The sequence below is a fragment of the Triturus cristatus genome, chromosome 5_2, assembly GCF_964204655.1.
Source record: "Triturus cristatus chromosome 5_2, aTriCri1.1, whole genome shotgun sequence".
In the NCBI taxonomy this organism is placed as follows: Eukaryota; Metazoa; Chordata; class Amphibia; order Caudata; family Salamandridae; genus Triturus; species Triturus cristatus.
Window position 1 is genome coordinate 547,783,328 of NC_140588.1, and position 26,103 is coordinate 547,809,430.

The window sequence follows — 26,103 nt, forward strand, 5'->3', positions numbered from 1 at the left end:
GAGCTGCAGCAGGCCCTGCGACACGGTTTTCTGGTGGTGTGACGGTGACCACTGCGGCGACTAAACGCTTCTCTGGTGATGCGTCGAGTAACAGCTTTGACAAAGGCACGCTTCTCTGGTGAAGCGGCGGCGACCTCTGGGGCAGCGACACGCTTCTCCAGCGATGCGACGGCAACAGCTGCGACATGCTTCTTCTCGTTGAGTTGCGCTTCCAGCTCCCAGCGACACTCAGGCTTCTGCAGACAGAATTCCCAGCAAAGAAATTCAGAGGGGAGCTGGTGGTGAAGTATTTTGTCCCTGAGACTTCAGCAGGAGGCAAGCACAAGTTCAAGCCCTTGGAGTAATATTCTGCAAGATGATGAAAGTTCTTTGAAAGTTCCTTTTCCTCTGCTTGGAACTGAAGACACCACTGTATGCCAACCCAGCAACACAGCACACTGGCATGGGGGCAGTCCAACTCCTACAGCTTCCTTGGTTCTTCTCCTTGGCAGAGGTTTGTCTTGTTGTTCCAGAAGTGATCTAAAGTCTTGGGGTCTGGGTCCCCATATTTATACTACTGAATCCTTTGTCCTCTGAAGGCAGAGGGACCTGTACCTAGTCCAAACCAGTTCTGGGTGCATTCTGCCAGTGTACACCTTCTTTCTTTGTCAGTGTGGGCCAGGGTCCTCAGACACACCACAGGGGGCGGAGCCAGCATTGTGAAAGGCAGGCACAGCCCTATTCAGACCCAGGTGCTACTCCTCCCACCACTCTACATGCAGATAGATCTATTCAGCTCTGTGCTGACTCACCCTGTCTCCTGGAATCCCCCAGCCCCTGTCACTCACAAAAACCATACACACAATACACAAGCTAGCAGAGGTAGGCTGGATGGTTAGGTAAGAAAATACTTACTTTCTAAAACTGGTATTTTCAAACTCAAGAATGTTAAAACCAACTTTACTAAAAGATGTATTTTATCATTCTGAGTTCAGGCATACTAAACTCGAATTTCTACCATGTTCCCTGGGTCCGTTAGGATTATAAGATGTTATAATCAAACTGCCCAATCAGGCCTATGGGGACTGGTAGCCTTGCAACAGTGAAAAACGAAAATGGCTGCAATTCACTATTAGGACATGCCACACACACACCAGGGCATGTCCTACCTTATTCTTACAATGCACCCTGCACTTGGGCCTACCTTAGGGGTGTCTGATATGAAGAAAAGGGAAGGTTTAGGGACTGGCAAGTGGGTGCACTTACCAAGTCGACATGGCATTACTAGACTGCACACAGGCTCTGCAATGGCAGGCCTGAGACACACTTTACAGGCTGCTTCTGTGGGTGGCACAACCAGTGCTGCAAGTCCACCAGCAGCATTTGATTTACAGGCCCCGGGCACACATGGTGCACTATACTAAGGTCTGACAAGTAAATCAAATGAGCCAATCATAGAGTCACTAATCAATACATCAATGTATCATAGGGAGCACTGAATAGCAGTAGCACAATGCCCTAAGCATCTAAACCAGCAAAACATATCCAAAAACAGAAGAGGCAATCAGTAAACAAGCATTTGCAATGCAATTGGTCTCGCCTTTGGGACCGTATATGTATTTAGCTATGCAGCACATTAGCCTGGGTGCTGAAACAGTTATTTTCTGTGCGATTGTGTCCTTGCCAGTTGGTATAGCCTTTCAATGTCTCTGCATCAATCACCACACCTTAATTGTCCCGTTAAACTTTAAGCTTAGAACCCTCTCTGATCAGAGGCTGGGTATTTAATCATTGAAACACAACCTAAATCATTTAATTTCATTTGAAAACTTTGTTTCGGTCAAAGACCAGAAAAGTATCAGAAAATATAAAAATACTTCACATCACTCATAAACCAATTCACAGTAGGAATTCGAATTACATGATTTACAAAGTTCAATAATCTGATCTCAAAACACTGATATCTCCCACAAACCACTACTAAATCACTATGTGAGATTAGCTGCAACCCCTGCATTGCATTTCAGTTCCAGGTGCCTAGCACATACATACACACACAACTGCACATTGATTGTTTTTGCTCTCCGCTCCTAAACCTGGTATCACACCCACTAGTAAAGGGGAGATAGACAGAACCATTGCGCAAGCAGTGCGCGTCTTCACCAAAGCATGCAATAGTAATGCATGCGTTTCCCTGTTTGGAAGAATTGTGAAAGAGAATACAAGCATTGTTCGGAAATAGTCAATGGTACCTATGTGTCAGAACTGTGTTGACAGTACAATCAGAATGTTTATTTTGCCTGTTTTATTAAACATAACTCTACCAGGAAGGTGTCAGCGCACTGTACAGAGAACCACTCAGGAGATGCTTGCAGAGTAACAATGGCAACAGAGATGCAGTCGCTCCCTTGCAATGATGTGCAGTGGAAGCGATCTGGCACCTCGACTGGCTGCTCAATCATAACCATTGCAGGGCGAAGCACCTTACCCCATGGAGTGTGAGTGCAAAAAAAATCGCAATTATGATTGCCATAATCGTTATCTTTGTCACTATTGTTACCATTGTTGTTCCTATTATCATTTTTTTTAAATTATTGTGCCGGATTTTGTGGAGGGCACTCAGGACAGCACGCTCAGGTATGCATGTTCGTACTGCTTCTATAACAAAGCACCGACCCAGCAGCGCTATACAAGGAAGGGGGCATTCATCATCTTGCAGACTGTGGAACGGGCGGGGGATGAATGGTGGGTCCCAGCAGCCAATCAGCTCACTTATGTCGCATGCCCTTTAATTCAAAGTGCTGTGAGAAACTGCATGAAGTGGGCTGTCCGTTCATAAAAACACTGCTTAATTTGTGCCGGTGGTTAGGTGCAATCACTGACGTTTGGTGACCTGCACTTATTTTTAACCCTCAGATTTTGACCCAGAACAAGAATGAGAAAGGAAGCAAAGGGGGAAAGAAGGAGGAAGAGAAATATTGGAGAAAGGGAGAAAGCAGGGATGAAAAAGAACCAGCAGTGAGTTAGATAGAGAGACAGGAAGGACAGGTGGAAGAAAGAGCCCCGAGATGGGATTAAGACGAGGCTGTCTCGGTGTAAGTGAATGCAAACATTTTGCAGAACCAGCACCAGGCTCCTGAGAACGACTCCGGGCCCCTGCGTTTATAGTTTTAACAGATTACACTTTGCATTAAATGCGGAGCAGCACCTGAGGGGGCAAGGAGCCACCGTCCTCCCTCCCTTGTCTCTAAGGCCACAGCCTGGCTGCAACTGCTCGGGTGCAAGGGGGGGTTTACACGCTGCTCCCAAATGAAGAGATGCCCCAGGCCCTTTAAAATCCTCCGGTCCCTTTAAACACAGACTTCCCCTGGGAGCGGGTTTGGTTCATGGCCTGGGCAGCATAGAAATGATGTAGGTCCAAGCGAGCAACAACCCCATTCAAAGATGGCAGAGGATGATGTGTGCGCATTGACAGTGGCCATCGGTGAATGGGTATGTTCAGATATTACAAATGCATTTCTTGGTGCCAGTTGCGTATTCACAGGCAGCCAATTTTAAATGGGTAAATCCATTTTAAGATGGATGTCTGACTGTAGTACACCAGGCAAAAACATGAAAACAGTTGTAGAGGGTCATGGGAGCAAGAAGGGATGGGTGGGGTAGCAAAAGCAACACAAGAACTAGGACAGGGAATTGCGTTATGGGAGTTAAGCAAAGGGGGGCCGCAAAATGCAGAGTGAACAAGAAAACACAAGCACTGCCTTGAACTGTTAAATTAAATTAAAAACATATATTTTTCGCTGAATGCAAGCAATGTAAGTAATACAGGACACAAGTGAACCAATCATAGCATGGAGACCAAAATGCTTTTAAGTATTACAATAGGGGAAGTAAGTAATCAAATCAAAAGAAGACAACTGAATTTAAACAAAGCACCCAAGAGAAAGGTGGCTGAGTGATGTCTTTTCAAAAAGGATGCCCATCAATAGTAAAAGTGTGCAGGCAATGAAGTGATTTCAAATCCTACCGGTATTTCAGTGGAGATTAAGGAAGTGGCTAGACATCGTACCAAGATGAAGAGAGGCGGCGCAGGTGAGCTCTGTATGTGCTCTGCCTGGGGAATGGCCCCATGAGAAACGGAGACTCGCCGACAGTGTAGACAAACACATGGGGAGGCGACTGCTTTCCGGCAAAAGTGAACGTGAGACGCGGCACTTTAAATCTCCTCCGCACAGTCAAAAGTACTTTTTCAAGACTGTTCAGTGTAGTCTCTTTAGTACGTGACTCTCTATCCTCCGCCAACACCTTTCAGCACAGCCCCTCAGCAAACTGCACTGCTGACTCGAGAGATCCCACTCAGTAGGAGAGATGCAGGGATGGTACACTACGAGATAAGGCAGAGAGATGGGACTTGAAATCTTGTTGTTACTGCTGAGCTCCCGCCCCTTCCCACCTTAGGCAAATGAATTAAAAGATCTAACAATGGAGGAAGGCAAGAGATGTCTGGAAATCATTGAGATGCCGATCCTTAAACAGACAGTGAAGCAGAGGTTCAATTTGACACACGTTGTGCATTGAAAGAGTCAAGTGTACCTCCCCTCCAAGGACTTCAGACTCTGCTCTAAATTAAATACCTCAGGGCTAAAAATCACACCATATTTATCAGACCTTTTTAATGTAAATTACTTGCCCCTGCTCTCAGAGATTCATACTGACCACAAGAGATTGTTTTCAATGGTTACTTCTTGGATAGGTATAATAGAGTTTGTAAAATTGTTAAAATTAATATACCTCTGGGTTTTCTACATCTCTTTCAGGCCTACATGATTAAAACGGAGCCCGGTTTCTTTGACATGCTATACAATTATGTGTATTGTTCTATATGGCAATATATGCACCCCAGCGAGCCGCTTTACCTACTGCAATTCAACAAGTCATGTGTAAGTTTAGCTTTACCACACTTTGATCTGTATTATTAGGGAGTCCGAAGGTGGTAACTGAGTGGTCTAAAACCAAAAGAAACAAATATAGCCTAATATGGAGAAAGCAGTTCTTGATACACCTCTATACGATGTTATTTGGTTGAGAAAAGGCCCATGACCACCTAATGCCAGAGTACCCCTGTGTGTACTGCTCTGTCTAGTCTGGGACAAAATAACAGTGAAACAAAGCTCAAGTACTTTTCTGTGTGTGTATATCTATATATCTATCTATATATATATATATTACCTACTGGCGGTCGCCAGTAGGTAGTTATAGTTAGGACCCTGTTTCCATAGGAAAACCGCAACATTCTATTTTGAATAACTTTGGCGCCGGTCGACGAATCCTCGCGAAATTTTCAAAACTAATGGGGCGCTACGCTCCGCTCCTACCCTGAAAGTCTCGGGGGGATTCGTCAAGCGGGGGCTGAGATAAAAGGGGGGTCCCAAAACGCGTTTTTCCCATGCATTTTTCCATAGGACCTTTAGACACAGCTACAGCCCGAACGGCTGAACAGAGTTCCATGAAATTTGGCAGAGAGGTAGTCTACAGGTCAAGGAAGTGCCTTTTGTAGGTTTGGTGTAAATCTGTTCAGTAGACTCTGAGAAAATAGCCTTTAAATCAATATATATATCTGAGCCAGCTTACGGTGCGCTTACCGTGCGCTTACCGTACGCGTACGGTGACGTGCGCGAGCGCGATTCTGATTGGCTGTTAGATATTAGTAAACATTCGAATCGGTCGAAACCAGGAAGCGGTGTCCGCCATTTTCTATCTCGCACTCTGAGGGGGTGGAAGAAAAACAAAGACAATAAACATATAAAGGGGATGTTGAGACTGCTCCCAACCACCTAGCCTTGATGAAGGTGTTCTCAAAGAACCCCCAAGGCCAAAAATTCAATTTTAATTTTTTTCGAAAAATTGCCGAATACGCTCACTGTATGCGTACGGTAAAAAAATGTAAAAAAAAAAAAAGTATCCACATTCTCCACACCCCGTGTGCAAAAGGTAGGCGAAGGGCACCATTTGTGCATGGCATATGTTTCCGTCCTGCACTTCCAAAAATCAAACATTACCTTTCACAACGAAGCGCATAATATGTCCTCCATGTGCGCACGGTGCGCGAAGCGCATCGTGCGTACATGGCCCATCCAGAGTAACGTGGGCACGCGGTGCGCTACGCGCACCGCGTGCCCACCCTGCGTGCACGGCACTAACTGCGTAAAGTGGGCACGCGGTGCGCGGACCGCACCGCGTGCTCACTGTGCGCGCACGGTGCACGAAGCGCACCGTGCGCGCACGGAACGAACTGCGTTAAGTGGGCGCGCACGCCACGAATGGCGTAAAGTAACTTAGCATTTAAAAAACCGTACAAATTCACTGAAAAAAACATAGGTTTCACACACGTTATAGTTAGGAATTAGCATTTAAAAAACCTTGCAAATTCACTGAAAAAACCATAGGTTTCACACATGTTATAGTTAGCTGGACATTTTACTGATAAAAAACCAATGAAATTCCCCCGTTATAGTTAGTGCAGGCAACTATAACTCACGTGACCGCAATCCTCTGCTGATGCTAATACTGTATTTAGACACTTATTTGCCCATGTCTTCTTCCATTAAAATTTAGCTATACATATATTACAAATATTTTTTTTTCATAAAGACACATATGTCATCAGCAGAGGATTGCGGTCACGTGAGTTATAGTTGCCTGCACTAACTATAACGGGGGAATTTCATTGGTTTTTTATCAGTAAAATGTCCAGCTAACTATAACATGTGTGAAACCTATGGTTTTTTCAGTGAATATATATATATATATATATATATATATATATATATATATATATATATATATATATATATATATATATATATCACTAAACCAATCCAGCACCGCCTGACTGGCAGCCAACAGGCGGGAAGAACGCTGGCTGGGACCTCTACGATGTGCTCACGTTTGTTAAACAAAGGCCGGAATCCAGAATCGGTGCAAGACTTCATTTATTCAAGCAAAGGCAAGTGTGAGTCCTTTACAATCATCGGACATAATGTCCACCATGACGCGTTTCGCTCGCATCCGCGAGCTTGATCACATGACGCGCTCGGGAACAATCGTGCATAAATTGACACACAAGCACAAATTCCTGTAAAAATAAACCTTAGTGTGCATAAAAATAAACAACAGACTCCTGATACAAATGATTACAAGCTTTGAAACTACCGACAGTCCTAAGACACCGTATTGGTAGTTAGTAGCAACTAACTAAAATCCAATATTATGAAGCTGCTAAATTGATACAGATGATAATGGCAAATATTATTTACAAACATGATAGATAGCATTTTAAAAAATACCATTTAAAACTCATAGGCAAGTTTCATCAAAAATGTAGTCAAATCAGCAAAGTTACTGTTTTGAGTGCAAAAGATGCAAGTGCAATGAATCAAAAAATATTGTGCAAATATCGCTGAATCCTTGACCAGTGCCAAAAGTCAGAATAAATGTGCAAATACCGCTAAGTCAAAGGCAAGTGCCTAGTGCCAAAGGGACATAAATATGAACACGATGAACAGTAACAATTGACATATAGCAATAAACTTAACAATAATGATTCTAAAACACAGTGCAAATGAGCAGAATGTTAAAAAGATGACCGATAAAAATTCATATAACATGAGAGAATATCATGATGGTATACCTATGAACATATCATATATAGTACTAAAGATAAATATTGCCAATCTGAATCTAATGTACAAAGATAGATATAGAAGCAGCAATACAGAGAAATAATTCTCACAAAAGAAACTGTCAGGTCTATCAAACTGGCAAAAAAAGGCCATCAAGGAGTCAACAAAAGTGCAATGTGCAACATATAAAAAGCTAATAGCTACTGTAATTAGAAAGAGGCAATAAGCAAAATTTGTTCAGGCCTGAACAAATATACGGAGGTAGATATTAAGAACCTAACACACAGTACAAAGGCACAATTCTCAGTAAGATACAAAGGGTAGATATAAATGAATAAGATGAATGACACAATTAGCACGAGTGAGCTATTGTACCTAGTTTAAAATAACTACAGCATGATTACAGCAGGACAGGGCAGGAGTCCAGATAGGGTAGACTGAGGTGAGGCATATTAAAGAAAATTGTGTAAGTCCTCACTATTATTAAGGCCATAAGGCATCTTAATGTCGAGGGACATAATAAAGTGGGTCACTAATTGGCGGAGTGTTTTCTCACGGTTGCCTCCTCTCACCGAATTTGGCACAGCCCCTAACACAGTGTATTCTAGATCCTTAAGTTTGTTGTCGTGGACCAATTTAAAATGTCTCGCCACAGGATAGTTTGGGTCTGAGTTGACAATAGCCCTGACATGCTGTAGAATCCGTTTGTGTACAGGGAGCTTCGTGCTTCCAATGTACTCAAGGCCACAAGTACAACGTAGTTTGTAAATCGCAAACTCTGTACGACATGTAAGATAGTCGCGAATTGGTACTTTCTTGTTGTCGAATGCAGTAGTATATTCAATGCTGTTAGTGGCAAATGTGCATGCACGACAGGAGTTGCATTTATAAAAACCTTTTTTGGTCAACCAAGTTTTTTTGAGGGAGACTTCAGGGCTGGATTTGACAAGGGCATCCCTCATAGAAGGGGCCCGTCTAAAAGTGATCGCAGGCAACTCTGGCAAAATAGGTTTAAGTGTCATGTCAGTGAGCACGATAGGCCACTGTGTGTAAATCATTTTGCGAATTTGTTTGTCTTGCTGACTATAGGTGGTAACAAATCTGATATTGGTTAAATCAGCCTCACTGTTAGATTGTGAAGAAGGTGTCACTTGTGCTTTTTTAACAGTAAGGAGATCTACCCTAGGTAAGAGATTAGACTTAGTGAGTGCAGAATCCAAAATTGTTTTGGAATAACCACGAGTGAGGAAACGAGCATAGGCTTCTGATTGGCAAGTTTGGCATTCTGATTCCTCACTACAGATTCTGCGAATCCTGAGGAATTCGCTATAGGGAATACTACGAATAGTGTGGTGGGGATGAGCACTATCCGCATGAAGAATGGAATTCCCTGCGGTGGTTTTCCGATGCAGTTTAGTATGAAGTTGGCCATTACTAACGTAAAGAATCATATCCAAAAATTCTACTTTAACATTGTCAATGGTAGCAGTGAATTTAAGATTTAGGTTATTGACATTGATGGAATCAACAAATTTCAGTGCACTAGTTCTGTCACCCTTCCAAATCATACAAATATCATCTATGTAACGCCAGAAGTACATCACATTGGCAGACCATGTGGCTTGAATGTGCAATCTGAGGACGTGCTCCTCCCACCAGCCCACATGTAAACATGAGTAGCTGGGGGAGAAGCAAGCCCCCATAGCCACACCTCGCAGCTGCTGGTACACCTCAGTACCAAACAAAAAGAAATTATTACAGAGGCATAGTTCGATCATCTTTAGCAACATTTTGTTGTGGTCACACATAATAATGTCCCTTTGCGCAAGAAAATACTGCACTGCTGCTAAACCATCTGCGTGGTTGATACTAGTATATAAGGATTCAATATCCATCACAACTAGCAAGTAATCTGGCTCCCATGCAATATTCTTGATTTTGTTAAGAAAGTCAGGAGTGTCTTTGATAAAAGAAGGAAGGGCAAAAACAAAGGGCTGAAGTAAATAATCCACATACTTGGACATCTTTTCAAGTAGACTTTTCTGCGCTGATATTATAGGTCTCCCGGGCACAGGATCAATGTTTTTGTGGACTTTAGGCAGAAAATATAAGACAGGAATCACTGGGAAGTCTACTTTTAAATAAATAAATTCATCCTTGGTTAATAAACCTTGTCTTTTCCATTGTGATAAATGTTTGGTGATAGTTTCTTGAACAAGTCGCAACTCTTGGCGTGAAGATTTGCGATAGCAGGTAATATCACTTAAATGACGCATTGCTTCTGCACAGTATTGATCTTTATGCCAGAGGACAACATTGCCACCTTTATCTGCTTTGTTGATTATAATATCACATTTTTGCTTCAATTTGTTGATCAAAGTAAAATATTGAACACTCTTGAAATTATGACTTCTAGTTCTAGAATTAATACCTCTATTTAGTTGTTTTAGCTCTTCGATAACTTTCTCACTAAAAATGTCAATTGCATCTTTTGGCATAAGAGGTAAAAAAGTGGACGGTGGGCGAAAAGGACTCGGGGCAGGTTGGTTACTGATGATGCCCATGTTATGCAGTTGATCTTGAGTCGCCATAGCTTCATCATTTGTAGAGTCAGAATCAGAGAGGTGAAAGATTGTTTGAAGCAATGGAACATCATTGACCTGTAGAGGCTCGCCAGCTATCATATTCACAGGAGTGATTTTGGGTCCAGGGACTTTTTTATTCAATTGAAAGAATTTTCTGAGTTTGATTTTTCTAACAAACTTGTAGAGATCAATTCTGGTATGATTATAAGAGAAGTTGTTAGTAGGACAGTAAGAGAGTCCTAAACTAAGAATTTGGATTTCAGCATTGGTAAGTTTTTCTTGAGTCAAATTAATTACTGTTTGGTTTGGAATGATTGCTGATTTCTCCATTTCTTTCCCCTATACCCTCTGTTGAAACCTCTTGCGGTATTTATTCCGCCTCTCCCTCCTACTCCGATTGCGGCGTGTTCTGATTGCCCTTGCTTCATAGGAGGCTGTCTCGGTCGCAAGGTTTGTCTCCGATCCTCTCTGATAAAATTCAGTTCCTCCGCTGGTGTTATTGGATTGATAGATGTAGCCAAACATATATATATATATACACACACACACACACACACAGACACACATACTGATTCACTGTAACCCTGACTATACCACACCTATACCACATATTTCAATATGTACTGTTTGACCCATGGCGATAATATGGGGGCAGTGTGATTTTTTATACGTCCAGAAATGGCACTGACAAGTATTTTTGTCTCTGCAAGATGGATTTAAAGACTAGCCAAATCTGAACATCTCCATTATGTCTAACTTCGGAATTGGAAGATGCATCTGACAATAAGTGAGTCAGCCATTAGAGAGAGGACACTTTTTGAGAGAACACTGTTTTCCACCACGCCTAAAAGATGGATAACCTCCAAACTGCATGCATACCATGAAGTCCATAGCTCCTGCCAGACGGCTCCGTATGACGAAACGGGAGTCAACTTTGTCGCGAGGGATTACATCTAAAAAAAAAATTGGGAGACACTATGGCTTGATACGCAAAAGAGCTCTTTTGTGTAAAGAATGAAGAGGTTCATTATAAGATACTCTGTGACTGGTATTACACCATGGCTATGTTACATTATATCATTACAAGTTCTATCACCCACCCACTTCCCCCCTGCCCACAATTGCAGGAGAGAATGTAATCAGATAGTGATATATTGTAGGTATAGTGAAGGTTGTCTCATACTCTGCACATTCTGGAGGAAAGCTTTATGGGCAACTAGGCAGATGGCCAAAGATCAATGAGTGGTGCTTCTGGGATTGCAACCACTGGCCTGAAACAGGTGGACAGGGCAATAATCTGGCGATCCCTGAGTGTGCGAAACGGACTACTATTGCTCAGTGTAAGAAAAGAGACACGTTCTCTCGCTTACTGGCATATCGGATTGTGACATATATTGCCCATGGAAAACCTGACAGTAAATATTTAGGAAGTACATTAGAAATCCGACACAACCTGGCACACCTTGTTGGAATATTTGGCAATTTGCACAGGCACCCAGTGTGAACCCTGGGCCTGCTTTGCACTATGCCCATTATTTGAACGATACTTTAGGGGAAAGGATCCACATCATTTTAACAGGGGACTAATTGTTGGATTCTTAACTTAGAAGCTGTAGTATGGTGGTGGATTGGATGGTATATTGTGGTATAGAATTACAGGGGGGGTTCTATAGGAGGGAAGGGCGTGATATTGTTGTTTAACAAGGGTAAGTCTCAGTGTGGCACTATAAAATTCATATTGAGTGTCAGGAGAAAGGCAAACACTGCTTGCATGTGTAGGTCTTGAAAGTAAAATTATCTAACAATGCTATGGTTTAACTACAGATAAGATGACTCGCAGGACTAGAAAGCAGAAGTGCCAACAGGACTAATAATTTACAAACCCCTTGTCTGGTTAACTCGTACAAGAAACTGCAACTGCAAAGATACGAGTCTGCTTACATAAACTCGGATCTCAGAAGTCTCTGGTAGTTCATGCTGCTACAAGCGTTGGACTGAAAATTCAATATAAATCAAAGTAAGTGTAAATCATAATATGATTTGCTGAATGTGAGGCGAATCCTGTGAGATTCTTACTCATAACTTACTCACGTTGTGAGTAATACTTGCAAATAGAAGGTCTGAATAATTGAGAAGGCTTTTAATGTCATGCTTGGTGGGACAGGACAAACATTGTGTGGCTAAAGGTTGTAAAACTTATGCAGGTCACACACAAAAACGCAATTAGTACAGGAAATGTATTTAGGTGCAAATACCTCTGGGGGATAACACGGGTTTTCCGTATTTAGGCTTAAGTGTTAATTGATTTAAAGAAAAGCATTATATAGAGGAATTAAAATGGCATGAAGCTGCGATAAACAATTTTTCTTGCAGGTTTATATAGCGTGAACTTGACCGTAAGTGCTTTACATGAGGACCGGTTACGTTACACATGAACATTCATTTTTTTAATTTCTTTTTGTTAGGCACGGGGAGATTAAGTGATTTGCCCAAAATCACAGGATGGGGACGAGGCTCAAACCTTGGATTCCAGCACCAAAGTCGGCTGCTCTAGTCGTGTGACCACATCCTCGCCTTTCTATATTTAGAACAAGTGAAGTGAGTAGTGTTAAATGTATAACTTACTTAAAACGGTCCATAGATGAAGAGCCACACAAATTAAGGGGAAAGAGATCACTAATGACTTTAAAAACAGTTGAAGAAGTCGTTTACGGGGACACTAGAGAAACGAGGGTCGGCAGCTCGTTAATGCAGGACTGGCACAGGTCTCCACCTCCGAGCCATAATGAGGGTTAAGACGACGGGTGTAGTGTAGCATGGTGGATGGCACAGCCCGGCTGGGTAAGGACACAGGTGAGATAGAAAGATGTAGTAAGAGGGAGGCAGAACTTGAGAATATTGAGATGATACTCACAAACTAGTAATCCGATTGAGACACCACACCAGAACACCGTGACTCTTAACGAGATGCATATTGAGAGTCGACGGGTTAGAGAATACTTTCCCGCAACCCTGTACGGTGCAGAGGATGTTACTTTGCCCCTCCTGTGTCAATTTGGTAATGGACGGCTACACAATCTCCCAATGTTCGCAGGAGAAATCTGACGAACCCGCGTGCTTCCACTCTTAGATGTCTTTTTGGCAGTAGAGACTTAGGCAGCTGCAATGTTCAAATCGGCCCGAACCAGCGTGCTTCCACTCTTAGATGTCCTTTTGGCAGTAGAGACTTAGGCAGCTGCAATGTTGCCGCACGACGGACCAGCAGCCCCAAAACACTAAGCAACAACACCGCTGTCATTTCCAGGGTGGAGCTAGCAGCAAGTTAACGATAGAAGCCCAACTATCAGAAGAAAAAGGATGAAACGGGACAAGCCCACAAAATGAGCACTCACAGCAATAACAAGCACAGCATACAGACATCAAAACAAAAATGTCTGTATTGCGTGTGTGCGTGTGTTGTGCACATTGCCATGCTTTGGTCAGGCAAAATTTCCGTGACACCAAAAAAAAGGGCGATCACCCAGCCAATCCCACAACAAACAAGAATTTCTTAATGCAATGGGACTCGTACTTACGCGAGACCTATTGCATAGGAAATGGGAGGGTGGGGGTCCAGGCCTGCACGAACGGGAGTGGGTAGGTGGGGGGGCCCGAAATGTCACGGACTGCAGAGGGGGCGGGGAGGGGGACACAGGGCCAAAAGTAGTTTTTGAGTAAAGGGGCCAATAGCCAGGGAAGGATATAAATGAGAACATGCCAGTGAGGAGGAGGGACTAACAAGCCAAAAACGAATCAAAATGCAGCATTTATTATTGAAGCCAATCAAAAATATGGCCGGAAAGTGGGCGGAGCTTTCCCCCACTATAGTGTATACAGCATGCTTTGCAAAGCGAGTAGCGCATGCGCTGCAACGCTAGTCGAGACCTAAAAATGGAAGGGAGACTCACGCCAATGGTACCAGGTCTAACATTGACCCATGTAAATGTCTTGCAAATAACAATGGGGAGTGAGGATGCTGGCAAGTTCTAACGTTGTACACATTGAAATAGAAAGACACATTGCAATTGTTTCTAACACATTGCAATTCATTACTAAAGAAATAAAAAGAAGCAATTTGACATCCAATCCTCGGTAAACTAATACAGTACATCAGGGTATTAAATCAAAGAGATTTTTATAGATCTCATAGAATAGTGCCACAATAGTGAGTACAACCTATGACACAAAACGTTTACAGAACCTTAGCACATACATCAACTAGGTTTTGGAAAACAAAACTATGATCAGAAAAAGAAAAAGGATACTAAACTATTGAAAAGCAATCAAAGAATCAAATAGACATGTTTTAACCAGGCATTGCTACAACATTTCTAAATCTGGAATAAAACCCATGATACACCATACTGTAGTCAATGTGTCCATATCAATTGCCATAAAGCTATATATTTCTGGGGCTGCTCAGACATTGAGTAAATGCACAGGCCTCATTTCTTGTTGCTGACACCAGTGCTTTTGCTTTATCAGAGCTTTCCTCTTTCCCTTTCCTCTTTTCCATTTAAGGAAATATATATACCTGTTATGCCAGTGGAAGGGTAAATGTTATCATGCACTGTATAAGCAAATTTGGTTTGTATTGAACATCTTATTGATATGTTTCAATGATTTTAGTATTAGTGATTTGAACATAATAGATTTTTGGATCAGTTTAAATCTTTAAACATTACCGTAAATCAAATAACTTTTCTCTGATTATCACTTTTTGAACGATATAAGGGATAAAGTACCCCCTGCTGTACAATTTAAGAATATTGCAAGTCCCCATGGAGTTCCATAACCATGTAGAGGAATGAGGCCGATGGCCGAGTTCCTTTATAATGTTACGGAATTCCAAGATGAGTTGCAATATGCTTATCATGTACACTAGGGGGCACTTTATCCCATATAATACATGGTCACATCATCATCTTTCCCACAAACTACTTAAAACCTTGGTGTGTAGCTCTTTCATATGAAAAAGCAAGCTTGTTAGCAAACATGATGAATATAAATAAAACCTCTATTGCAAAATTAAACACATCAAAAATCTGCTCGATATTTTTGCAAACAGTTCAGTACAAGTCAGTTTAAAAAATAAACTGCAGTAGCTCAGGATGTGTAGAAACATGCAGAGATATTCTAGCTTTTCTTTATCTAAGGTGTGCAAAACATAAGCATATTCATTTTACTTATCATTTGAATCTATTAAAATAGAGCAGAAGAAAGAAAGCAACATTCCGTTAAACAGCTGCTCCATGACCTGATCTACCTTTCACCTCAGCTGCTGGCTCTAGCAGCAGGAATTGTGACATTGAAACTCAACTGTAATGTATAATAATCGGTGACTGAGTGCGTTACTACTCCCTGTCTTACTCCTTCTCACTTGCTGAAAACTATGACTTCAAGTAACGGCTCTCACTCTCTCGTTCCTCTACTTTCCTTCATTCGTTCCCCTGCAAAATGGATCCAAAAAAGAAACACGTTTGCTGGAAATTCTGTCTTTTTCTGACATTTTTCTCTTTCAAAGTGCAGCCTCAAAACTGAAAGAAGAAAAAAAGGTTCAAAGTATGAATAATAAAATAATAATTAAATAAAGCAAGACAGAGTGGTCGCGAAGTGGCCAGATTGGTTTTATTCACACCCAAACACATTAGCGCCACTTTACGGAGTTTTTCAGCGAAACGATACTTCCATTTTCACGTCTTTCTTTGAACAGAATCCCTAGGTGGAGAAGTGAACCATTCCTGGAGGTACTGCAATACCAGATTGATGCATGGAGTGGGCATAGCAAGCTCCTATTTCCTCTCCCTGTTCCAAAAATCAATGTAATATGTGGTGCCCAGATAGGGGACGTATCAGATACTAAACTGATTAGAACAGATCTTTTTTCTTCTTTTGTCAGGAATTTGTGTCTGGTTCAGATTCATGCAATCGTTACCTTCCACAAAGATCTATTTGTTCGTAAGTTGTAGGTAACAAACTTAACAAGTGCACAAGCTATCCGTTTGGCCTTTTACCTTGCTTGAAATTGATTACATAATCATCCAGCCCTGTGTGGTGCAAACTGAGTCACCACAACCTCCTCTCCCTCTGTAACTGGGGACAGGGCCCTGCAACACTGATGGTGACGTCAATCTTAAGTAAGCATGTGATAACGTTTACCTATGATGGCCCTGCAGTGATTTATCATCTCAACTAGTGATGCTAACTGCATGTCCCCAACTGAGTTCAAAACAAATGTCACAAAGGTCACATCAAGATGCATAGGTGGTCTCGCCTTTGACCTCTTCTGCTCTTCTGCTCTTTATTTTTGGGCTTACCCAGACTGACGACATCACCAGGAAAAGAAGAAGAGGACTTTAGTGTGGAATTCCTGGATGACCCTGCCCTTCTACTCTCCACCCTGCTAGAACTGGAAAATAGGAGATAAAAAGGCAGCAGTAGAAGATGCCCTCCATTGGTCTCTGTACACAGTACTCTGTCTCTGCATCCAGTGCCGAACCAGCCCCACCAGCTTCTCCTGGAAAAAGCTATTCGTGCCTGTTCAAAGGTCCCCAGCCCCTCATTTACAACTCTGCTCTTTTCTGAACACTGGGGCCTGCAACAGCAGCCTGGACTGCCAGGAGCTGAACTCTCCGCTCTATAAAAACAACCATCAAGTAAGTCGGGAAACACAAGAAACCTGAGCGCTTTTTTTTCCAATAACTTTGAAAACATTTAATGTGATCCTTATCAGCGGTTTCCTTAATTTATAAAATGTGTGCTGCAGCTCTGTGTTCTGGGATGTGGTCTTTTTAAACCATACTGCTTACGTTTTGTAAGGATATAAGCAATGGACATTGAAAGGGTCCTTTCCCTTTAGTCATGTCCTTAACTTTTCAGGCAAACACACTCATTGATTTCTGAATAATTCTGTGATTGGAAACGTATTCCACTTTGTGCACTCGCGAGGTAGCCGAGACGACATGGTTAGTGCCTCCTCCCCCATCCCCCCTCCCCTCCTCATCACGATGTCCTGCACTGACACGCTCTAGGGGCTCGGTGCGGAAGGACACGCACGCGAGCAAGACTCAACGAGGACGAATGCTTCCTCTTCCCTCTACATGGTGCCCAGTACCAGCAATCAAGAAGGGCCCATTGTGGAAGGAGGAGCCTGTGAGCTCCCTTTCTAACTACTGCCATTAGTTCTCTTGAGAAAGCCTTTGACACTGTTAATCGTAAATAGACCCACCATTTTTACTTGGCATCACCTAGGGAAGTAGCAAATTCACAGAATATGGCGCCCACCACTGCATGAAACAAAAATAGGACCACAACACCCCTCAATATGAAAACCCTGCAAAACTGGCGGCCATCTTTAAATGCCCATTAGACATTGGTACATCCTATTTCATAAACCTCTACGATTGATCTAGGCACCTTTGGAATAAGTTCCTGAACAAAAAGAATACTCTAGTCTCCTCAATCCAACTTTACTACTAACAAAGGCTCAACACAAATAATCTGGCCTCTACAAATTTCTTCACTACCTTACAATCCTGGTGGCAGGGTATGCCCAGATGTGGGTCCCTTGCTCACTTTGCCACTGGATTCAAGCTAGCCTAATATCCCACCTTGATGCTGCAGTAAATGTTTGGTTGGACCAGAGACTTTTGCCCTGCTAACCTGTACGCCTCTTGACCTCATATTAATCGGATAATTTCATTCGAATACAGGAATATGTGCCCTCTTCTTCTTATACTTCTTTTCGCTGTCACCACCCTAGTGGCACCTTCCTCTTCCCCTCATCACCCTCCTCCTCCTCATTTTCCAAACATTGCCACCATTCGAGTTAAGTCTGGATTTAACTGCTTCAAAATCATTTATCCCCCTAATCTGTCTAAAGCTTCAGCAAAACGGTTCAAGCAAAACACCATTGAACAATTTCCTGATTCCCTCTTTGTTGACCAATTCCATAATGGTCGTTATAGGAGGCTCAAAAATGACTTCATTTTTTTCACTCACGACATCCCTTCCTGGTCCACCAGCTTCTATAACTCCTTCAACGTCACCTCCTCCTCATCTATCCAACATGGGCAGCAGCTAAAAATGTCCCCCTCTACTTGTTTTAATGGCTCTCTCCCTATTTCACTATATAACAATAGTACTCTCTTGGTTCAAGCTAAAGACACTTGTCTCTTTGACCACCTCTTCCCTTCCCTTCTCCCCACCCCTACAACTGTGATCTCCCTTGATTCTTCATCTAGCTCCACCCGTTACTCCCTATCTCTTCCCTGACCCCCCTTTACTCCAATAGGCCGCTCTCCCGGGGGGCACAGCCCAACCCTCTGACCCCCTTCCCCTGCTCCTTCCTCTCACATTCTTCCCCCCTCCCAATAAGGACTTCCTCTCAACACGTCAGCCATACCTCTGGCTAACACTCTCCTTTTCCACTCTGCACCTTCCTGGTATTCCAATGATACCTCTTCCCCCCTAACCCTGCCCACCACCCCCTTATTTAATCCACCTTTTCTACAAGCTGATCTCCCGGTTAACTTTCCATACTTTCCCCCTTTTTCCCCTTCTCTTCTTCCCTTCCCGCTCTCCCCCTCTCCTTGTACACTGAATTCTTCACAAACCCCTTTCATCTGTCTTCATCCTCCCACTCTCCAGTAATGCTGCACAAGCATTTATCCCCGCTCGATAATCCCTTCCTTTTCCATCCCTCGGACCTAGCAGAACCATATTCTTTCTTCAACTAGCCTCTAGCCTAATCCCCCCACTCTGCCTCTCCCCTTACATTCACCTCTCCTAGCTTATGGGACTTTTCCAGCCTCTTCTCCTCTCTTCTCCCCAAACCGCCTGCCATTCTATGACTCCCCTCTTTCCCCTCCCCGCATTCCACCCTCCCTTCTCGTTCCTCCCCTGTCTCAATATGATCTCAATTCTTCCCCTCTGTTCAACATCAGCAAAGATAACTCTCTTTCCACCCCAGTTGCACCAGCATCCTCTCTCAACCACCATCTATCTCCACCTTCTACTCTTGCACCCCAATACCCCCCAAACCCCCACCTCTTCCTGCCCTTCCTCGCCAATTGCACTTCCTCCTGTATCCATCGAGCCACCTAACATTCCCTGTTCCGCCCTACTCTCTCTGGAAAATAAATTAGGATTTCTCATCTCTTCTATTTCCCAGCTTGAAGCTACCATCTCACTCTTAAGCACTAAGATAACCTCCTTTCCAGAACAACCCAATTCCCTTGGCAAATACTCACTCCCCCAAACACCAGAGGAGTACCTTACTCACGTGCCCCAAAAAAGCCAATCACAAACTGTCTTCTGCAGACATCGCTAACTTACTGACTAGTTACAAGACTTCTAACGCCACCCCCCTTCCACTTTCCTCTCCAAGTAAGTCTACTCTGTACACTATTCCGACCATCTCTTCTGTCAGAACTAATCATCAGCCTTGTTCTACCCTGGCACCCTCTTATAAGAACATTATCCCTATCACCCCCAAAAGCCCAAATGCCCCCGTCACCAAAACAGTCTCGTCAGAGTTGCGCAGTTGCCTCACAACTGCAGATCTGCAAATAAACACAAACTGGAAATTTCTGACACCATCATTCTCCACAATCATGACATTCTCTTCCTCATTGAGACCTGGTTCAATGACACCTCTCACACTATGTTTGATCTTCTGTTATGCACCTACCATTCTATCTTTAGAAATGACAGAATAGACAAAGTTGGGGGAGGTGTTGCAATCATCTTCAGAATCTCCCTTCAACTTAAGGCTTTTCCTAACAGCTCCTTCCGTACATTCGAATGCCTGTCTTTGGAGCTTCAAGTGCAACACTGCTCACCCTTCAGATTTCATGCCATTTATCACCCGCCTGGTGACTGCTCTTCCTTTTTGGAGGAACTCACCGACTTCATCAGCGAGCAATACTCTCAAAGTGACAGACAGATCTTCCTGGGAGACTTCAATCTTCACTGGGGATCTTTGGAAGACTCTGTTGCCAATAGGCTTGCCACTTTTCTCTCAGCAAACGATCTTATCCAACACTGCACTGAAACAACACACTCTAAGGAGTCAATTCTGGACCTTGTTATATCTAAAGCAGACATGCTTACTATTGCTATCCCTATTCATGAAGACTGGTCTGACCACTTCCTCATCCCCTTCTCTCTTCACCTATCACACTCTATAACTCTTGGCCAACCCAAAAGGACTACTACCTGGTTCCGTAACACTAAAAACATTGACCTTGACACTCTTTGTGATTCTGCTATGCTTTCACTTCCAAGGCTAGACCCTAACTTGGATGTCAACGATCTTACTTCCCAATGCCTCTCAGTCCTTGCAGTTGAAATTGATAATGTCGCTCCACTTCAAAGCAAAAGGAAAAGGCCTATTCCTTCTGCACCATGGTTCAATAAATCCCTTTATGAAGAAAGGAAGAACCTGAGAATCCTGGAGGAACAATGGAGACAATCTCCATCCACCACTAATCTTTCTATTCTACATTCAGCAAGATCAAAATACCACAAACACATCTTCCATGAAAAAGCATCACACTTCAGAACCCTCCTCGACTCAGCCAAAAACATACCCAAAAAACTATTTGACCTCATCAAAAATCCAAACTGCTCTCCCCCAACCATCAAGCCTGACAATTCTCCAAAGAAAGCAGCAGAATTAGCTATATTCTTTTATGAAAACGTGAAATCACTGATGGAGCAGGTCATTCATCCTACCCCCCTAGAGAGCACAAATCCTTAGTCATTTGGCCGAACTCTGACATCATCCTTGAAGATGCCCTCCTCAAATGCATCCTCGAAACAAAACCATGTAACCATTCTTTTGACCCCATCCCTGGTGACATTTCCATTGATTTCTACACCCAAACTCTTTCCTACTGGACCTGTCTGGTTAACCTCTTCCTCAGCCAAGGATGTGTAGCGAAACAACTTTCCCTACATATCAAGGATAACAATCTTCTTGACAATTTCCAGTCTGGTTTTATTCAAAACTGCAGCACTGAAACATTCCTGCTGCAAGTGATCGACGATGCGCTGCGTATACTCGATTCAGGGTAGTTTTGTCTTCTGATTCTTCTAGACCTCTCTGCAGCCTTTGACACTGTTAATCACAACACTCTCCTTAACACTCTTCAACAGAGAATAGGTTTTGAAGGCACAGTGCTTAAATGGTTTGCCTCTTTCCTCTCGGACAGATCCCAAATGATCAAAATTGCGAACAGTCTTTCACCTTCTTTGGCGGTAGGTCAAGGCGTCCCTCAAGGTTCTATCCTTGCACACACTTTGTTCAATCTCTATTTGGAACCATTGGGAAATCTCCTAAGTAAATCTGGGATCCTTTACCATCTCTATGCGGATGACACTCAAATCTACCTTAAGGTGTCTTCCGTACACGATATCTCAATCCTCAACTCTACTCTCAACTCCATTCAAAACTGGATGATAGCTCATCAACTCATTATGAATCCTTCAGAAATTGAATTCCTCCTCCTCTCTACCTCACTCTCTCCTCCTCCTGTTCAATCTTGGATGGATCAGCTGAATTTACTCAACAATAAACCTATTGTTGTCAACAGCGCAAAATCCCTTGGTGTCAGACTTGACAAAAGGCTCAATAGCCTCTCCCACATCAATTCCATTGCAAAGAATGCATGATACCAACTGCCCCTACTCTGGGGGATTCAACGTTTCTTTCCGGAGCAAGACCTAAAAACCTTGGTCCAATCTCTGGTTCTCTCTAGACTGGACTATTGCCATTCTCTTCTTGCTGGCCTCCCCAAATCCCACCTTTCCCCTCTTAAATCCGTTTTCCATTCAGCAGCTCAAAACAAGTGACCACATCACACCCATTTTGTCTTCTCTTCGATGGCTTCCAATCGAGGCAAGATCAATCTACAAGACTGCCTGTATCACCCCCAAAGCCTTGCACACTTCCTCCCCTCGATACCTGGCAAATAAACTGAACATTTCTGGAGGCTTTAGACCGCCTCGTAATGCGGAAAATGTACTGCTTGAGACCCCCACCTTCAAAAGGGAACGATCGATGGCTCAATCCTTCTCAGGCAATGCGGTGAGAATCTGGAACTCGCTTCCTCCACTACTCCGTACAACCACCTCTACCAGGACGTTCAAAACCGACCTCAAATCTCTTCTCTTCCAAAGACATTTCCAGAACTAATACACCCCTTAAAAGTCCCTCAAGGAAGTTCTTTCTTTATTGTAAATTTGTAAACTATACCTGTACAATCTTCATCCTATTGTGTTTTTGGGTGACTGCCATCTATTGTCGTATTTTACCTTTTCTTGTTTGTTTCTGTAACATGTAAATATGTAATATTCTCCTCATGTAATGTACTTGGTTCTATTGTGAAGCGCTATGACACCTTTGGGTAAAGTCTGCGCTATATAAAAATTCATTAAATACATAAAATTAAATAAATACATGTATTTTGAAATGAATAACTCATATTAAACTTTAAATAAACATATGTATCCATGGTTGAATTTAATTACGTAATAAGCTGTAACTGGTCAGTTAAATACCATACAAATGCTAACAAGCATTTGCAATGCAATAGGTCTCGCATTTGCGAGAGTTTGAGCTATTAGCATTGCAAATGACAGTGCCTTTTATTTATGTTTTTAAAAAACCAAACTTAAATAAAAAGCATTGTTATTTACAATGCCAATAGCTCAAATTCGTATAAATGCGAGACCTATTGCATTGCAAATGCTTGTTTATTGTGTGGAGCACCAGAGAGTTTCCCGATTAGCTCCGAGCAGTGCGCATCAGTGCTTTTAAAAAAGTTTTCACAACAATAAAAAAAAACACAGAAAAACAAGGGAGGAATGTTGGGTAGTAAAGCAGGATAGAGGGTAGGCTGGGGTGGCAGGCAGTGGGAAAGCAAGCAGAAACAGCTGGGAGGAGGCACAGGGGGGGCAAAGAGAACCAACACAAGACACGGAGCTTGGTTGCTGATAAAGTAAAACAAAGGGTCTGGAATAGGGTGACCCATGTCAGAAATCCAACTAGGTTAACCAAGGGCGGCAGTGACTGGAAAGGCCATAAATTTCATTAGCAGATAACAATCAAAAGTGAAGCGAAAGCACATGACCAACGAGAAATGCAGCTATTAAGCCCCTGTATGGAGAGAGTGGCACACTGCACAAATGCCCTATAGCATACCATATATATTAGCTGCAGTTTTTTATGTTTTAATATGTTTTGTTCATTAGCATACCGGGAAACACCAGGTGAAATTCAGCACCTGTATGGAGAGAGCGGCGCACCGCACAACTGCTCTATAGCATCCTGATATTTTAAATGTACTGTAATGCATAATGTATACCACAGATGAGTGGAAAGGAGCAAAATTGTATGCAATGTAACTGTTGTGATATTCGTCCATGTTAAATTACTAATGAGGTAGGATAACTGCCACAATAATTGGTGTGCCATGTTTACAGACATGTTAACATATGATGGGGCATTATTTCCTCCACAGACACTTTCTGAAGCAGCTGATGGCATGCACAATAACTGATGGGGCACGATTACTGGCACACTAGCTCACAGCGCATGATGGCATGCACAATAACTGATGGGGCACGATTACTGGCACACTAGCTCACAGCGCATGATGGCATGCACAATAACTGATGGGGCACGATTACTGGCACACTAGCTCACAGCGCATGATGGCATGCACAATAACTGATGGGGCACGATTACTGGCACACTAGCTCACAGCGCATGATGGCATGCACAATAACTGATGGGGCACGATGACTGGCACACTAGCTCACAGCGCATGATTGCTGGCACAATAACTGATGGGGCACGATTACTGGCACACTAGCTCACAGCGCATGATGGCATGCACAATAACTGATGGGGCACGATTACTGGCACACTAGCTCACAGCGCATGATGGCATGCACAATAACTGATGGGGCACGATGACTGGCACACTAGCTCACAGCGCATGATTGCTGGCACAATAACTGATGGGGCACGATGACTGGCACACTAGATCACAGCGCATGATGGCATGCACAATAACTGATGGGGCACGATTACTGGCACACTAGCTCACAGCGCATGATGGCATGCACAATAACTGATGGGGCACGATGACTGGCACACTAGATCACAGCACATGATGGCATGCACAATAACTGATGGGGCACGATGACTGGCACACTAGCTCACAGCGCATGATGGCATGCACAATAACTGATGGGGCACGATGACTGGCACACTAGCTCACAGCGCATGATGGCATGCACAATAACTGATGGGGCACGATGACTGGCACACTAGCTCACAGCGCATGATGGCATGCACAATAACTGATGGGGCACGATGACTGGCACACTAGCTCACAGCGCATGATGGCATGCACAATAACTGATGGGGCACGATGACTGGCACACTAGCTCACAGCGCGTGATGGCATGCACAATAACTGATGGGGCACGATGACTGGCACACTAGCTCACAGCGCGTGATGGCACGCACAATAACTGATGGGGCACGATGACTGGCACACTAGCTCACAGCGCATGATGGCATGCACAATAACTGATGGGGCACGATGACTGGCACACTAGCTCACAGCGCATGATGGCATGCACAATAACTGATGGGGCACGATGACTGGCACACTAGCTCACAGCGCATGATGGCATGCACAATAACTGATGGGGCACGATGACTGGCACACTAGCTCACAGCGCATGATGGCATGCACAATAACTGATGGGGCACGACGACTGGCACACTAGCTCACAGGGCATGATGGCATGCACAATAACTGATGGGGCACGATGACTGGCACACTAGCTCACAGCGCATGATGGCATGCACAATAACTGATGGGGCACGATGACTGGCACACTAGCTCACAGCGCATGATGGCATGCACAATAACTGATGGGGCACGATGACTGGCACACTAGCTCACAGCGCATGATGGCATGCACAATAACTGATGGGGCACGATGACTGGCACACTAGCTCACAGCGCATGATGGCATGCACAATAACTGATGGGGCACGACGACTGGCACACTAGCTCACAGGGCATGATGGCATGCACAATAACTGATGGGGCACGACGACTGGCACACTAGCTCACAGCGCATGATGGCATGCACAATAACTGATGGGGCACGACGACTGGCACACTAGCTCACAGTGCATGATGGCATGCACAATAACTGATGGGGCACGACGACTGGCACACTAGCTCACAGGGCATGATGGCATGCACAATAACTGATGGGGCACGATGACTGGCACACTAGCTCACAGCGCATGATGGCATGCACAATAACTGATGGGGCACGATGACTGGCACACTAGCTCACAGGGCATGACTGCTGTCACAATAACAGTTGATCGTTGTGCTCAGGACAACATTTTCATTACTGCTGTTGTAAAAAGTAGCACACGGCTCTGCTATGTATTATTATTTAATAAACGTGAACAAAAACAGTGACGAAAAAGGTCCTTTGGGGACTGCTTTCAATTACAAAAAGTTGAGAAACCAAAAGCAAAGCGAAAGCATGTGACCAAGGAGGAATGCAGCTATTAGGCCCCTGTATGGAGAGAGTGGCGCGCTGCATAAATGCCCAATAGCAGATTATACATTTTAACCGTATTTTTGTATATTTTAATATGTTTTGGTCATGAGCGTACCGGCAAACACCAGGTGAAATTAAGCCCCTGAATGAAGAGAGTGGCGCACTGCACAACTGCCCTATAGCATACCGTGAGCACCTTCTGTTGAAAC

General features: G+C 43.5%; 1 long non-coding RNA gene and 1 other non-coding gene across 3 annotated transcripts in view; both read right to left on the reverse strand.

Annotated features, from left to right (window-relative positions):
- LOC146823292 (uncharacterized) overlaps positions 1-26,103 on the reverse strand; it is a 426,450-nt gene that overhangs the window by 378,757 nt on the left and 21,590 nt on the right. The gene's annotated exons all lie outside the window — the stretch shown is intronic.
- On the reverse strand, positions 16,011-16,192 carry LOC146823293 (U2 spliceosomal RNA). Its single transcript, XR_014962311.1, has one exon. It is a non-coding gene; the product is annotated as a U2 spliceosomal RNA (small nuclear RNA).